This window comes from Gorilla gorilla, chromosome 3 (genome assembly GCF_029281585.2).
Source record: "Gorilla gorilla gorilla isolate KB3781 chromosome 3, NHGRI_mGorGor1-v2.1_pri, whole genome shotgun sequence".
NCBI classification, from domain to species: Eukaryota; Metazoa; Chordata; class Mammalia; order Primates; family Hominidae; genus Gorilla; species Gorilla gorilla.
The window spans coordinates 92,297,484-92,311,347 of record NC_073227.2 but is presented as its reverse complement, the minus strand read 5'-3'; the positions used below and the strand labels follow the sequence as shown (position 1 = coordinate 92,311,347).

The following is a 13,864-nucleotide window of genomic DNA, read 5'->3' as shown; positions in this document are numbered from 1 at the left end:
ATTTACTCTTCCACACACAGCAGTTTGGCTTCTGCCTCTTATTTTCCACTGAATCTGTACTTGCTAAGATCATTTGCTGATGGTCAAAACAATGGCTTATTTTCATATCAAATCATGATGTCTTTCCTGGGCACTCCAAAGCCCTGTATTCTCTTAATATTCTGGTTGGGGGTACATGCTTATTAGGAAAATGGTTTGTACTCAATATTATTAAAATGAGATATAAATGAGTACATGAAAATCAACTTTTGTTAGAATATAACAATTTATATATAATATAGATGAAATAATTAGTTTTTCTCAAAATACCAAAAATACAAAGTATCTTACTCAATTCTCTTTCCTCTCCCATCTATATTTCCATATTATTTTTTCCCAAGACATAGAGCAAATAAGGTCATTTTATTTTTTTAATCCAAAAATGTATTTGCTTTAAATTATAATGGAAAAAAAACCCATAACATAGCATCAATTATTTTTCTAGATTTGACATTTACCCAACTTTCTAGACTTATCTCCACTACCTATGCCATCTAGCCTCACTGGTCCTTTGTTATTTCCCAAATATAGAAAGTGCTTTGTTCCTTCCTGTTTTGGCTTGTGCTGTCTGCCCTCTGTGTGTGTGTGTGTGTGTGTGTGTGTGTGTGTGTGTGTGTGTGTGACAGAGAGAGAGAGAGAGATTGATTTACTTTTTATTATTTTGAGCAACAACTATTCTACGTGTAAAGTTTGGGGATATTAAGTACATTCATATTGTTGTGCAACCATCACCACCATTCATCTCTAAAACTCTTTTTGTTTTGCAAAGCTGAAATTCGATATTCATTAAACAATTACTCCCCATTCCTTTCTCCTCCCAGCCTGTGGCAATTTCCATTATGCTTTCAGTCCCCATGATTTTGACTACTCAATGTACCTCACGTAAATGGAATCATACAGTATTTGTTATTTTGTGATTGGCTTAAGTCCTACATGTACCTGAGAAGAATGTGTATCCTATTGTTGTTGGGTAGAATGTTCCATATATGTATGTTAGATATAGTTGGTTTATTATGGGTTCAAGTTCACTGTTTCCTTAGTTATAATTCTGTCTGGTGGTTCTCTCCATTATTGAGAGTAGGGCATAGAAGTCTCTGAATATTATTGTAAAACTGTGTATTTCTCCCTTTAGATCTTTAGTCATTTCTTACCTCATGTATTTTGGTAGTCTGTTATTAAATGTGTTAGTCAAGGTTCTCTAGAGGGACAGAACTAATGGAATGGAGTTTATTAAGTATTAACTCACACAATCACAAGGTCCCACAATGGGCTGTCTCCAGGCTGAAGAGCAAGGAGAGCCAGTTTGACTTCCAAAACTGAAGAACTTGGAGTCCGTTGTTCAATGGCAGGAAGCATCCAGCATGGTAGAAAGATGTAGGCCAGGCCAGTCTCACCTTTTCATGTTTTTCTACCTGCTTTATATTCACTGGCAGCTGATCAGATTGCACCCACTAGATTAAGCGTGGGTCTGCCTTCCTCAGCCCACTGACTCAAATGGTAATCTTCATTGGCAACACCCTCACAGACACACCCAGGATCAATACTTCGTATTCGTCAGTCCAATCAAATTGACACTCAGTATTAACCATCACAAAAAATAAACATTTATAATTGTCTCTTTGCCATATTGAATCTTTTATTAATATGTAATATCCTTGTTCATCTCATAATATTTTTAAAGTTAAAGTCTATGTTGTCTGATATTAGTTTAGCCATTCTTCTGAATTTTTATTACTGTTTGCATAGAATATCCATTTTCAACCTTTCAACTTATTTGTATCTTGGGCTCTAAAGTGAGTCTCTTGTAGACAGCATATAGTTGGATCATGTTTTTTCCATCTATTTTGCCAATCTCTGTCTTTTGATGGGAAGGTTTAATTCATTTACATTAACAGTAATTACTGATAAGTAGTAGGGTCTTACTTCTGTCATTTTGATTTTTTTTCTATATAGTAGTCCCCCTTTACCCATAGGGGATACGTTCCCAGACCCAAAGTGGATGCCTGAAATCATGGATAGTACTAAACCCTATATACACTATGGTTTTTCCTACACATAGCCACCTAAGATAAAGTTTAATTTATAAATTAGGCACAGAAAGAGATTAACAAAAATACAGTAGTAATAAAATGGAGCAATTATAGCTATCTACTGTAATACAAATTATGTGAATGTGGTGTTTCTTCCTCAAAATATTTATTGCACTGTCCTCACCCTTCTTCTTCTTGTGATGAAGTGAGATGACAAAATCCCTATGTGATGAGATTTATGAGGTGAATTATGTAGGCATTGTGACATAATTGAAAAGTCCAAAAATAAACAATTCGTAAGTTTTAAATTGCATGTCATTCTGAATAGCAGGATGAAATCTTTACCTGGATTGTCATTAGTCACCTAATAACCATCTTGGTTAGCCTAATTGTCATAGTATTGCAGTACTTATGTTCAAGTAACCCTTATTTTACTTAATTCTGGTTCAAAAGCACAAGAGTACTGATTAATATTTTTGAACTGCAGTTCACTACGGGAAACTGAAACCATGGAAAGTAAAACCCTACATACGGGGAACCACTCTATGCCTTATAGCTGTTTTCTTCCTCATATTCTGCATTATCATCTTTTTTTCTGTTTAGCTAATTTTTTTGTAGTGAAATATTTCTATTCCTTTCTCATTTCCTTTAGAGTATACTCTTTAGTTATTTTTCTGTAGTCACTATGGGGATTACACGTAACATCCTAAAGTTGTTACACCAATTTGAATTTATACCATTTCATTTTAATAACATAAAAATTCTGCATCTTTAACAGCTTCAGCACTACCTTTTTTAGTTGTCGATGTTATAAAATTATATCTTTACACATTGTGTTTTAAGAAACATAAACTAATAAATTTTAATATATTCATCTCTACCATTACGTAGAAAAAAATCTTAATTTACAAACTAAAGTTATAATACTTTGACACTAATAATTTTTTTAAATGTGTAAGTCTCTTAAATAGAGTAGAGAACAAAAAGCGGAATCATACATCAAAGTTACCACACAATTAGCTTTTATAATTGCATATGTATTCACCTTTATTGAGATCTTTATGTCTTATTATTTAGTGTTCTTTAATTTCAACCTGCAGGGCTCCCTTTAGCATTTCTTGCAGGGCAGTTCTAGTGGTAAGTTTTTGAAAGATAGTTTTGCTGGCTATAGAATATTTTTAATTTTTGTTGGTACATTGTAGTTGTATATGTTTATGGGGTACAGGAGATATTTTGATACAGGCATGCAATATGTAATAATTACATCATGAAAAATGGGGTATCCATTCCCTAAAGCACTAATTCTTAGTGTTACAAACCATCTAATTATACTTTTTTAGTTATTTCAAAATATACAATTAAATCAGTTATACAGTTCTTGGTTGACATGTTGTTTCTTTGTTTGCTCTTTTAGAAGTTTGAATATATCAGTCCACTGCCTTCTGGATCTAAAATGAGTCTCTTGTAGATGGCATATAGTTGAATCATTTTAAAAACTCTATTTTGCTGATCTCTGCCTTTTGATTGGAGAATTTAATTCATTTACATCAAAAGCAATTACTGATAAATAAGGACCTACTGCTGCCATTTTGCTATTTTTTTCTACACCTTAGTCCCCCTTATCCATAGGGGAAATGCTCCAAGGTTTCTGATGAGAAATTTGCTGATAATAGTATTGAGATCCTTTTTATGTGGTAAGTCACTTCTCTAAAGCTACTTTCAACATTATCTGTTTTGGGATTTTGATACTTTGATCATAATGTATCTCACTTTGAGTATCTTTGAGTTTATTCTACTCAGAATCTATTGAGCTTCTCGGATGTTTATTTCCATATCTTTCATTATATTTGAAAAGTTTTCAGCCATGATTTCTTCAAATATTCTCTCTTCCTCTTCTTCCTTCTCTTCCCCTCTGAGATTTTCATAATGTATATGTTGATCTGTTTGATGGTGTCCCACAGGACTCACAGTCTCTGTCCACTTTATTTCAATCTTTTTTCTTTCAGTTTCTCAGACAATAATTTCTATGGTCCTATCTTCAAGTTAGCTGATTTTTCTGCTTGATCAAATTTGCTCTTGAATCCCTCTAGTGACTATTTCATTTCAGTTATTTTCTTTGTCAGCTCCAAATTTTCTTTTTTTCTTTCTTTTTAGGTTTTCTATCTCTTCATTTATGTTTCTATTTTTTTCATACATTGGCTTCTTGGCATTCTTCGTGTCTTGCTTTGGTTCTGTCAGCATCTTTGAGACAGTTGTTCAAAGTCTGTGTCTCATAGATCCACTATCAGTTCTTTGTCAGGGGCAGTTTGTGTGGTTTTCCTTTGAACTAGCCCTATTTTCCTGGTTTGTAAATATGCTTTATGATTTCTGGTGAAAACTAGACATGTTAATCTAATGGTACAGCAATGCTGGAAATTGAATCCTTCCTCTTCACCAGGATTTGCTGCTTTTTTTGTTGTTGTTTCTTGATTGTTGTAGGCTATCTATCTCTGTGCCAAGAACATACCAGAGGGGCAAACTTAATGTATTCTCTGGCCTTTTCTGAGCCAGTGCCTTCCCCTGGGCATGAGTGGTGACTTTCTAATTTTCTCGTGTATGTGGTTTCTTTTCAATGAGCTAGTCTTCAATGTCTGGCTCACAAAGTGGAAAAAGAGAAAAATGAAGGTGAACGGGAAGTCATTGGCCCTTTAATACCCCTGGCAGTCACTTCAGTCAGAAGGGGAAGGGCTTGCAGCAATGGGAGGAGGTAAAACAACAATGGCTTTAGCCTCTTTGTGCATCTGCAATCAGAAGTAACAATCAGGGCATAGATCCCCGGTATATAAAGGAAAGGGTCCTTTTTGTGCACCCAGGCTTCTTCAAGCTATGTTCAAGCTATTCCAGGTGCATGTGCAGATCTACCTGTCATGTGGCTGAGAGGTAGGGGATGGATGGTTTTGTGCCAAGTTGAAATTTACTGAAATTAACTGCAAGTTATCATCCAAGTCTTCAACTGCAAGCCTTCAATACACTGTAGAGCTCCAAAATAGTTACATCAGACAGATTGTGCCAGTGCAATTATTGTCTAGTTAGGGAGAAAGATTTCATATGCTTTATGCTGCACCATCTTCCAAGAATCCACTCTGTACTGTCTTCTATTTGGGGGGTCATACACGCTCCTCACAAAAACAAAATCTCACTTAATACTCAAAAATCAATAAAGTGTCAACTCTTGCCTGTACCTCTGATCTTAGTAATTAATTACACTTTCCTCCATGAATTCACAGTCTCTGCTAGGTGATATTTACCATACAGCATTGACATTTATGATATTCATGCTTGTTTTTAAACATGTCTGTGCATGAGAAACACCTGGAGAGCTTGGTTAACAAAAAAGGAAAACACAGATTCTTGGAGGAGTAACTCTAGAGCTATTGAATCATACTTTCTGAAGATGATGTCCAGAATTATGTTTTTTTCCCAGTCAATGTTCAACATTATTTGCTTTTGATAATTTGCTAACAGTGATAAAGCCCCAGTCACATGTACCACTTTTAAAACTAGAAACGCAGTCAACTGTTACTCTCCCTCTCAAAGAACATGAACTACTGGCAAGAGGGTGAAGGCTGAAACATTGTCAAAATAAATTTGATCCTAAGAAAATGGGAATGGATATTATAAAAACAACCACAAAGTTCATTACAAGTATACAATAGGTTTTCAATCATTAAACCTATTGCTATGCATCCACCCCTTAGTACTACATGCTGCAATAAACAATCTTGTACACATCTTTACATTCATGTACTATTTTTTTCCTATAAAGTGTGTGAAAGTTGTCAGAATCAAAATGGAGCCACTTATTTTGAAAACCCTGACAAATGGAGCTGCGGAAGGCCATGAGGGGAGGGTCCCCAGGCATGTGTGTCTGATAAAATAACTATCACAAAACACTCTGCATAAAAACACAATCTTGCACAAAGGCCACCACAGCCTCACACACACACACACACACACACACACACACACACACACGATACTTTCATGAGGATATCTGCCCAGCAACTGCCTGTCCAACTTTGGACTGATGCCACCCGTATTACTGATACTTGTAGCCAAGGATAATTTTCTTAAAAAAATGTATGTGACCCTCCTCATTTTTCCTTTAAAAACTGTGTGTTCCTCTACCTCCCTGAATTTGCTTATGGTTATTCCTATTGGAATGCTTATTCACAAATAAATATTGTCAAACCTAGAAGTGAAGTGAGGGGCCAAAGGCTATAGTTCTAATTTCAATAAATAGTGTGGGTTACTCTATAAAAACTATAATAATTCTTATTTCAATGAGCTATATATGAGAAGGACACTTTACCTATGTTGCTGATAGCAATGAGAAAATTTAGTGTAGTGGTTAAAGGAGCAATCTCTAGGGTCAATCTGCTAGGGATCAATTATAGCTCTTCAACTTTTCACCTGTGAGACCTTGAGTAAATTACTAAATTGCTATATTCCTTGGTTTAATTGGGTGTAAAATAGGAATAATAATACCAGTATTGATATATTAGACTAATATTAGTTTTAGTCATACGCTTGTTACAAAGAATATATGACTTGATATACATAGAACATGAAAAAGTCCCTAGCATAAATCAGTACTTGATTATAAATGTCGGCTATTATTAAGTTTGTATGATCAATTTTTTTATATTTACCAATCTGATATAGAAAAGGTATTCTATAACTTTTAAAACAATTTACATTTCCTTATTACTAGGTTGAACATATTTTCATGTTTATTTGCCATTTAAATTTACTTTACTGTGAATTTCCTATTCATATTTCCAAAAATTCCGTTACTAATTGTCATTTATTAATTTGCAGAAATATTCTGTACATTAAATATTTTTCTAATCTATGGAAAAGCTTTTGACTTTATTATATCTTTTGTCAGTGTTGTTTATTGTCTTGTCTTATCGCAAACGTTTTAAAACTTTCATGTTGACTAATAGTAATAACATCTGCAGTGATCATAGGCATCCCTGTCTGATTCCTATTTTAATAAAAATGGCTTTAAAAGTTCACTTTTTAGAATTTTTCCGGTTGGACTTTGGTGAAGACCCTGTTTTATACTTAAAAGTTTTTTAAATTTATATTTTATTTAGCACTTTAATCAGGAAAGACTCCTGAATTATTTGAAATGCCTTTTTAGAACGTGATGGTACAATTATAGTTTTTAAAATGCTATGTTGTGTTTACATAATGATATAATTTGATAATTTACTATTGACTACCTTTGCATTCATATTTTTTCATAGGTCATACTCCAGTGTTCTTTTGACATACAGCTAATTTCCAGATTGCTAATAGTTTGCCTTTTAAAAATCTGTAGTCATAAATGATATTTCTCTAGTTAAAAGTGAGATTTAGTCAGTCTTTATAAGGCTTAGCATTACTCTTATGCTATTCTTATCTTTTCCTCATCAGAATAGCTTAAGTAGTGTTGGTATTATCTCTTCTTCAAAAGATCAAAATAATATTAGAATACTTACATAGCAGTCACTGATCTACATGCTTCACTCTTATTAAGACATTCAATCTTTTTTATGTTTCTTGTATGTCAAAAGCTATAATTAACATCCTAATTTCGCAACTGAGGAAACCTGGAAATAAAGAAATCAAACCATATGTGTCTAGAGCCATGCAGGAAAAAAAGATAAGATAAAAAGAAAAACTAAGAACCTCAGGCAGTCATATTCTAGAACTTAAGCATTATTAAGTTCTATTCTCTAGCATAGAACCGTTATTCTATGCTGTCTCACCTGAATCCATCTGCTAATCCCCTTCCAATTTTTTTCTATGGAAATTGATCTATACAATTTTTCTGCTTTGTTCATTTATTCATTCATTAATTCAAAAATTGGTTCATTCAACCGTATTTACTGAATGCCTATGACATGCCACTGTCTGTTCTAGGCACAAGGATAGATACAGCAGTAAACTAAACAGAGAGGGCCCTGCTCTCACAGAAGTGGTGCTATGGCTTGAGCATGTCTCCTCCAAAATTCAGGTGTTGAAACTTAATGGGCAACATGATATTATTAAGTACGATTGTAGGGCCTTTAAGAAGTGATTAGAGCATGAGGGCTCTTTTCTCATAAATGGGACTGAGCCTTTTATAAAAACAGCTTTACTCAGTGTTTGGTCCTCTTGCCCATATGCCTTCTGCCATCTTAGGTAACACAGCACTCCTTTCCAGAGGATGCAGCAACAAGGTGCCATCTTGGAACCAGAGAACAGCCCTCACCAGACAACTAACCTGCCCACATCTTGATCTTGGAGTTCTCAGCCTTCAGAAGTGTGAGGAAATAAATTTATGGTCTTTAAAAATTACTCAGTCTGTGATATTTTGTTATAGTCATAAAAATGGACTAAGAGAGAAATCAGTACCAAAGAAGTGGGTGTTGCTATAACAGATACCAAAATATGGGGAAGTAGATTTGGAATTGGGTAATGGCTACAGGCTGGAACACTTTTGAAGTAAATGTTGAAAAAAGCCTGTATTGCCATGAATGGAGTGTTAAGGGTGATTCTGATGAGGGCTCAGAAGAAGAGCAGAGCTACAGGGAAAGGTTCATTCTTCCCAAAGATTACTTAAAGTGGTTGTGAACAGAATGCTGGTAGAAACATGGTTAGCGAAGACTATTCTAATGAAGTCTCAGATGGAAATAACAAACAAGGTATTGGAAACTGCAGAAAAGGCTGTCCTCATTATAAAGTGAAAAATAATTTGTCTGAATAGTGTCTATGTCCTAGGACTTTGTAGGAGGCAGAACTTAAAAGCAATGAACTAGGAAATTTGGTGGAAGAAATCTCTATAAGCAAAGTATTCAGGGTGCTACATGGATTTTCCTGTTTACAGTAAAATGTGAGAAGAGAGAAAAAAACTGAAGAAGGAATTTATAGTTAAAACAAAAGTAAAATAGAAAGATTTGAAAAAATGCTCAGCCTGGCCATGTACAGAATTTTAAAAGCTTGTTTAGGAGAGAAAACCAACGGTATACCCAAGAGACCATTTGATAAGATTATTATGAATAGAAGGAAGCCAGGTATTATTCATTAAGATAATGGGAGCATGACACCGAAGGCATTTTAGAGGCTGCAGTACCCATCAAACACCCAGAGTGCTAGGCCTTGAGAACAGAACAGCTGGAAAAGAGGAGCCCAGGGTGGCTGTGGGGCCTCAGGGCTTTCCACCCAAGGTTACTGTAAGTCCTTTCTTTCCATATTCTGGTACAGCGCTCACTGGCCACTTCAGCGGTGGCTAAAGTGGGCCAGGTAGAACTCGGGCCACTGCTCTGCAAGGCATGATCTGTAAGCCACAATGCTATAAACAGGAGAATCCATCCACACGATGCTAATTCAACAGGCTCACGGAGTGCTTGACCTGTGGTGGCATGATTTCACCTCCACCAAGATTTCAAAGGACGCCCCTCAGAGAGGATCGGGGCCCAGGCAGAGGACTGTTGCTCATGTGTTGAATAAGGCCCCAACCTGGGAAAAGCCCAGCAGAGCCGAGGGGTTGGGGCCACTGCAGACAGCCCCCACTAGAGCAGTTCTTATTGGAGCCCTGGGAGCAGAGCCACCTCAGAGAGCCTAGATCTGTCACCAATGCGGAATGCCAGTCTGGGAGAGTTGTAGGCACCCAATTTCAATCCGTGAGGGCAGCTGCTTGGGGTACACTCAGTAAAGCCATGGGGTTGTAGTCCCCTGGAGCCTGGGGGACCTAACCCTTGCCCCATTGTTCCTGGAATGTGAGACATGGAGTCAAAGATTATTCTCAAGGCTTAAGATGGAGTGTTGTTTGCCCTGTTGGATTTTAGACTTACTTAACACCAGTTACCTCATTCTTCTTTCCTGTTTCTCCCTTTTGGAACAGAAACATCTAACTTGTGCCCATCCCACCACCATATTTTGGAAGCACATAACTTTTTTAATTCCACAGATTCACAGCTAAAGGGACACTTGCCTACAGATGATATACACTTTTGCATCTAACCCATAACTGATTGAGAAATATTTAAATGAGACTTTGGACTTTAGACTTTTAAGTTGATACTGGAAATATCAACTTAAGTTGATACTGGAAATAGACTTTTAAGTTGATACTGGAACTTGGGGGCTATGGGAATGGACTGAATGTATTTTTCATCTAAGAGGGACATAAATTTGGATGTATTGCTTCAAAAATTCAGGTGTTAAAACTTAATGACCAATGAGATGGTATTAAGAGGTGGGGCTCTTAAGAGGTGATTAGGTCATGAGGGATCCTTCTTCATTAGTGGAATTAAAACCCTTATGAAAGAGCCTTCACTAGGTGTTTGGCCCTCTTGCCCTTATGCCTTCCACCTTGTAAGGACACAGCACTCCTCCTCTCCAGAGGATGCAGCAACAAGGTGCCATCTTGGAAGCAGACAGCAGCCCTCTCCAGACAATCAAACTTGACAGTTCCTTGATCTTGGACTTCCAAAGCTCTGGAACTATGGGAAAACAAATTTCTGTTCTTTACAAATTACTCAGTCTCTGGTATTTTGTTGTAGTAGCACAAATTAACTAAGACAGGTGGAGAGATATAATAAATAAATGCATAATATATGAGGCAAAATATCAAGTAGGATAAGGGGGCTTGCATGAGTAGTAGTTCATTAATTCACTAGGGGATGGTTAGGGAAGTGGATAAGCTGACACTTAAGCAAAGTCCTAAGGGCATCGGAGGATGAGCCTTCTGAAGATCTGGGTAGGGAGAACCACAGGACCAGATTTGCCTGGGATAGTTCCTGTACCCTGCTGCTAGTCTTAATGTAATTATTACAGCACTCTTTTTGGCTCTCCAATTCCAACTGTGTAGTTGGGGAAAGGCTGCTCCTACTAGAAGAAAATGGGACTAGGAATGATGGTGCCCTGCATTTAATGAATAGCAAATAAACCACTTTGGCTGAAAGAGAGTGTCTTAGAAGAAAATGTGTATCTCCTTGGGTCAATTTGTATAATTTACAATAGGATAAATTGTTTTATTCTCAGAATTCGGTAATTATACTAACATATGATCAGGAGTTTCTTTTAAAACATTAACAATGGAATTTCATTGTCCTTTCAATCTTTTGGAGAAGAAAGTCTTTTTGAGACCAAGAGCTTATTTCTCTCATATATTTAATGATTGCCTGTAATTTCTTGATACGTTTTTCTTCTTTAAGAATTAAGATTATTTACATATTTGCATTCATTATTTCCATCACATTCCTTTTGGTCTCTGATTTTTTTCAGAGACCTGATTCTTTAACTTGATATTTCAGTTTCTGATTCAGTTCTCAATGTTAATGTCATTTCTTTCCACTTGCCCATGGAATTATTTCATTCAAAAATAATTTTTAATGAAGTTTTTTAATCCTCTAAATTATCTTTTAAAATATTCTTGATTTTATTTTTGTGAAAATTACCTTTGTCATAAGCTTTGTGTTTTTTTTTCTCTGAGCAACCAGTGCTGGTTGTTTTATTTCAGATTTCTGTCTCTGGCCACTGGACAACTTGGATGCATTGATATTGTGCTCTGTCCTTCACCTCCTCTTTTCTCTTTTCATATTTGGCAGTCAGGTTAGGCTGCAAGCATCCCTCCAGCAGCATCTTGCCTGTGTAGAAGAAGTAAGAAACAAGTCTCCACCACGTGGGCACTCGAAGCTCTTCTTTTCCTAGATGTCTCAGGGGATCATTGTTAGCATTGTTTAGCCCTACTCACAGGGATCAATATATCCTACCTATGCAGGCTCTCTAGTCATTTCAGTAGAACACTAAAACGTTCCCTATCATTTACCAACTTGTCTGTCTCATCAATTTCATGTATCCTTATCACCAACCTCTTTTCCTAGTACTGTCACTCATGATGGATGGAATTACTTTTACCAACTTTTGGGGGCTGCTTCTAAAAGGCTCCCAATGATCCCTCCCTCCTACTATCTATGTCCTTGCTTTATATTCCCTCCCACTTCCTTAAGAGTGGGTTGGATCTAGTAACTTGCTTTTAATGGATATAATATGGCAAAAGTGACAGAAGTCACGTCTGAGATTAGGTAACAAAAGATTGACATCCATCTTGCTCACACTCTCTCTGGCTCTCCATGCTTGCTTACAAGCTGAGAAGTTGAGAACTGCCTACGGAGGGTGGCAGGGAACTCAGGGTGGCCTCAGGCCAATAGCCAACAAAAACTGGATCCTGCTGATGACCAGTGAGCATGGAAGTGGATCCTCCCTGCACTGTCCCTCCAGATGAGGCTGACAGCAGCCTTGATGGCAGCCTGAGAGATCCTGAGCCAGAGGGCCCAGGTGAGCCATGCTGAGCTCCTGACCCACAGAAACTGTGAGATTAATATTGTTGTTTTTAAGCAAGTAAGTTTTGCACTAATTCATTTGCAGAAATAAATAACTAATATACCATCAGTACTAGCATATTTTACCTCCATCCTCTTCTGTCCTGGGTTATCCATGTTCCTGGTGGGTGGAATTTTCCATTGTGACTCACTCATTCACATCCCTATGCCTTTGTTTATACTGTTCCTTTTTATTACTGTCATCCTTTTTTCCTAAATGGTAAACTATAAACGTAAATCGAGACCCAGTCATTGGTTTTCTCCTCTGTGAATCATTCTCTAGTCACATAGACAAATTTTGTTTCTCATGTCTTGCATATACTATTATTCTGCATTTCACACAGATTTAAAATCATTGTCTTTGGCCAGCTCTGTTCTCAGTACCTAGCAGAATGGCTAACACATTATAGGTAAAAGATTAAATTTTCTTGAACTATCTTGAACCCCCTCTTTTGATAAGTCATTTCTATGTGCCATATGCCCCAGCTGGAAAACTTCACCAGGTACTGAATTAAAGTGGGCTGACTGAAAATAACCACTTTTGCCTTTCTCAAGCAATACTGAAAATAACTTTTATTTTTATTTATGCCAACTAATATTATGTTTTGAAACCTTGCCTGCTGAATGCTTGAAACCTTGCTCTGCTTTCCACTCATAACATTTATCCTACTTATCCTCAGAGTAACTCAATACCCTTAAAATACTTATAAAGCTTTTTCTTCTTAATCACTTCAAAACCATTTCTTTAGAAGCTGACTTCCCTTCTGCACAACATTATTAAAGAGAAACCATTTATTTATTCAAATTACCTTGTTTGCTTCAACGTAGGCAGCAAGTTAGTGTAGAATGCAAAATGCAAGGAATGAATAATTGCTTCTGATTTGTATGTTTTGCCATAAAATTTTGCCAATGAATAAATTCTTTAGACTTGTTTTATAGACCCTTGGTAGAAGAACAAATATAAACATACTTTTGGTTATGAATGCAGATGCTCTAAATTTTCCCTAAATTAATGTTTTTGAAAGCATTATATTGTATATTTAGAAAAAGCATCAAAAAGATGAAACTGCTACTATTCTAACATTGCTAAACAAAAATACTTTTTGAATTTAAATATACTTACTGCTCAGTTTGTAATCATGTCACTGTGTATGTACAGTTACCTGTTGCTGCAATAATTACAACCAACTACACAACCTTCAAGACGTACAGTGTTTTTTGTTTTGTTTTGTTTTCTCAAAAGTCTCCTAGAAATTCTACTAAGATGAAGTGGGCTTGGTTTGGCTCATCTGTGCATCATCGGTCAGCTATAGGCTGGCTTTGCTAATTTCATCTGGCCTCTCTCACACATCTGGGGCTTTAACTGAGACAACTGGGCTGAATCAGCTCTGCTCCATA

General features: G+C 36.4%; 1 protein-coding gene across 2 annotated transcripts in view; it reads right to left on the bottom strand.

Moving 5' to 3' along the window:
* The window catches only part of NPFFR2 (neuropeptide FF receptor 2), a 114,326-nt gene that overhangs the window by 69,789 nt on the left and 30,673 nt on the right, over window positions 1–13,864 (bottom strand). Inside the window, exon 1 of one of the 2 annotated variants that reach the window (XM_055384560.2) lies at window positions 11,543–11,707. The exons of the other annotated variant lie outside the window; for it this stretch is intronic. The gene's annotated coding sequence lies outside the window, so the exon portion shown is untranslated. Of the gene's footprint in view, window positions 1–11,542; window positions 11,708–13,864 lie in introns of those variants that run through there. 2 annotated transcript variants of the gene reach the window in all.